General features: G+C 48.0%; 1 protein-coding gene and 1 long non-coding RNA gene across 5 annotated transcripts in view; both read right to left on the minus strand.

The window, feature by feature from the left end:
- Positions 1-3,454, minus strand: part of LOC102671059 (Krueppel-like factor 6) — a 236,668-nt gene that overhangs the window by 60,995 nt on the left and 172,219 nt on the right. The window lies entirely within an intron of this gene.
- The window catches only part of LOC116185285, a 17,661-nt gene continuing 14,754 nt past the window's right edge, over positions 548-3,454 (minus strand). Inside the window, exon 3 of the long non-coding RNA XR_004150096.1 lies at positions 548-560. This is a non-coding gene — a long non-coding RNA (uncharacterized LOC116185285). The remainder of the gene's footprint in view (positions 561-3,454) is intronic.

The raw sequence follows: 3,454 nt of genomic DNA on the forward strand, positions 1-3,454 counted from the left end.
AAACACGAATCGATTGTGAATAATTTTTTCAACGACGAAACTATGTATCTACTTTTTATTATAAATTTTTACCATTGAGAAAAAAAATCCTGTGACGCATCGCCGACGAAACAACAACACCGTCGATCCTACGTAATTTGCTGCTCGATGCGGGAAGCGTGTCGAGGAACGGCTTTCTCCTCGAATCGGTCGATATCAATTAAAGAGGCCGCGACGAGCGACGAGCGTTAAACGAGTGCAGCGAAGCGACAAGCGAGCGGCTGATTACAAGCCGCGCTGCTATACCTAATGATAGCCAGGCTAATACGCCTAATGCAACGTAACGCGCGGAATTACAGACTGCGCCGGTCGCGGTATAGGTGTCGCGTGTAATACGGTTGCACCGCCCGGAGGAGCGAGGAGTGAAAACGCTTGGCGCGAGTGAAAAAAAGAAGGAAGGAAGGAAGGAAGGAAGGAAGAAAAGGAGCGGAGAGGAGTGAAGCAAAAGGAGGAGAAGGAAGGTGTAGAATTCGAGCGATTTAAACGCTCTGGGGCGCCCTCGTGGAATGCCTCGATCGGATCTTCACCTCGAGTCGAATCACTCCGCCCATTCGTGTCGTCGAGAGAAGATAATAATTCAGAGGCAACGTTAAATACGGTGATTACGATGGTATTTAGATGAAGGAGCGAGGAATTCTCGTGCAAATCGAATCGAAGGTGAGGGTAATCGACGCGCTTCCGATTGGTGGGTTCGAAGATGTCCGATCCGAGGGAATAATTGGAAATGGCTGGGCGCGTTGATCCGCGTCGTCAACGTGCGTGTCGATCATCACGCGATGATGTAATGCCGCAGAGATGGGAATTTTGCGAAATAACGGAGGAGGAAAGACATGGTTTCGCAACCATGTTGTTATTATTTAAAGCGCGCGATAACGTTGTTGTTGAAAATTGCAATGTCAACGTGTCGGTTTCTCGATAACGATTGATCGAGAGAAGGAGGAGGGATCGACGTGGCGGGGAGTTGTCAATCACGAGGCGTAATAAACACCAGTCGTAGATCTCCGGAACGTTAATTATACAGAACGTCGCCCCTGTTTTCGCTTTATTACTTGGATATCGGGCGGCACGAAATTATTCCGTGTCAATTAGCGTGATTTAGAAGGCAGCCACCGCGTACGAGATAGACGACGCGAGCCGATACGAAATTTACGACAGGTGTCGACGAGAATGATAGCCTTGATACGGCATTTGCATTTCCACCGATACGGGGGAATTTGCATAGAAATACCGGCCCCGGCCTCGGGTTAATCCCGATCGATTATCGATCTATCATCCTTTTGTTATCGTCTCTTCGCCCCTCCGTGAATTCGGAGCAACGACGAAACGATTAAATGTATACGATGATATTGCCTCTATCGTCAAGAATTGTGTCGACTCGCTTTTCACACGACGGTGGTCGGAAAAACGATCCATTTTCGTCTTGTCTTTCGAAGGATACTCGGAGGATGTTCGATCAAAGCTCATCCTAGGATCTATCGTAATTCATCGCGAGAGAAAGCGGCCGATCCCAGAGACACCCGCTCCGTGATAAATCGCGAAAATTTCTCTTGGATTATGTATCCCGTAAACGCTATCCACGACACGATCCAAAAACAAGTTTAATATTCTTCCTTACCTTACCTTATATAACAGTTATAAATTATTCGAACGATGGCGATAAATTGAATTAGTTTTTGCCATATCCGATTCCTTCTCCTTCGTTTAAAACGGAGAATTCTTTCTCTCGATCGAAACGAGGGCGCATTTCGCGATTGTTTCGTGCCTTCTACCTGGCTCGAATTCGCGAAAGACCGAAATGTCGATTTTCGAGTTTTTTCTCGCAACGCAGAAACGAGCCTCGTCTCCGCCTCCCTTCCATCCGAGCACGCAGCTTCCGCTCGGAACGATGATCGCGCCGCGTGATCGGAATGGTAATGAAAAGCGTACGCTCGATACTTTTACCATGACCGAGAGCAAAACGCACGGCGGCACAGCCTTGTGCCAATTGCGATCGGCGCACCATCACTTTTTATCGCGACGCGATTCGGTTTCGCGAAAATTTCACGAGAATATATTCGATATCGGCTACCGATCATCTTCGTCGCATCGACGAAAATAGGGAATTAAACACAATTTTCCTTGTTATTATATTCGTTATATGATCGTGTCACGTATTTTTTTAAGAAACACGGATAGAATTTATATTTATTTTGAGAGAGACATATATATATGGCTGACCCGTGCAGGATACCTCTACTTGCGGCCACTCCAATCTTTTAACTCTCTCTTTCTATCTGTTTCTTTAACCATTCCTAAACCAATCGGCAACGTAGCAATGGATTCACGGCGTGACAATCCTGAATACGGAAATATACAGTAGCCGAGGGATCGTGATGCAGTTAGGAAGAAAAATCTTAATCGAACCGTCGACGATTTTAAAAGTGCGAAGTTAATAAGACGGGGAAGGGAGGAAGGGGGGAGTAATAGCGTCCATCCGGGAAGCGAGGATGTCTACTCGAAGCGTCCTCGCGCTACCTCGTGCCCGTTTGGACACGAGAAGGTAGACAGGGTAGACACGAAGATAAGGGAAGTAGGGAAGGTCGTAGCGCGCTCGGTCGAGGCTTCAATCAATAAGCTTAATAGTTGGGCCCTCGTCTCCGAGCTACCGAGTTGCGCTGCAACTCCTCTTGACCCCCCGAGGCGCTCGTTTCACAGAAAAAGGAACGAAAAGAAAAGGCGGCGGATGGGCGGGAGGGAGGAAGGAAAAAACGCCCGTACCGGTGGGCAATAACCGTAAAACCGGCTTTTAATGTTCGGTACGCGTTGGGCTATCGTGCATCGTGATCAGACATTTTCAGAACCTCTTACCCGCGCTCTCGAGGACGTTCCGCGTACCGCCGGTTCCTTCGCTTCTCTTCTCGCCGCGCCAGAGTTCTCTCTCTCTCTCTCTCTTTCTCTTCACGCGAACGGCACATTGTAACTTCTTCTGCGCGTTTCCTCCGGACAGGAGACCATTTTCCGGAACCGTTTCATCGAAAATTCGAACGTCGGAAGTCGTCGACTCGAGAGAGAGAGAGAGAGAGAGGAACGAATCGACGATACGAAAGTTGGAAAAATCGGTTGGAAGAGAATCACGGTTTCCGAAGAGATAAAGGAATCGAGTATCGGCGGAGGAAAATTCTCGTTTCTCCGTTCCCTTCACCGCGTGTGTACTCGTACCGTCTCCCCTCCTCCACCGATCGTTACCATTTCGAAACGGTCGGTGAACAAAGGCTCGAATTAGAAGCCGACTCAGTCCCCCCGGCATTGAGATTCAACGCATGTGGCCCGATTTCCTTGATTAATAAAGTTAACTCGGGTCGCTGTAAAAGGGGGGCAAGGATCTATTCCATTCCGTTCCTCGCTCGCTTTCTTTCTTTTTTTTTTTTTTTTTTTT

Source organism: Apis dorsata, unplaced genomic scaffold (assembly GCF_000469605.1).
Source record: "Apis dorsata unplaced genomic scaffold, Apis dorsata 1.3 scaffold_149, whole genome shotgun sequence".
Taxonomy (NCBI): Eukaryota; Metazoa; Arthropoda; class Insecta; order Hymenoptera; family Apidae; genus Apis; species Apis dorsata.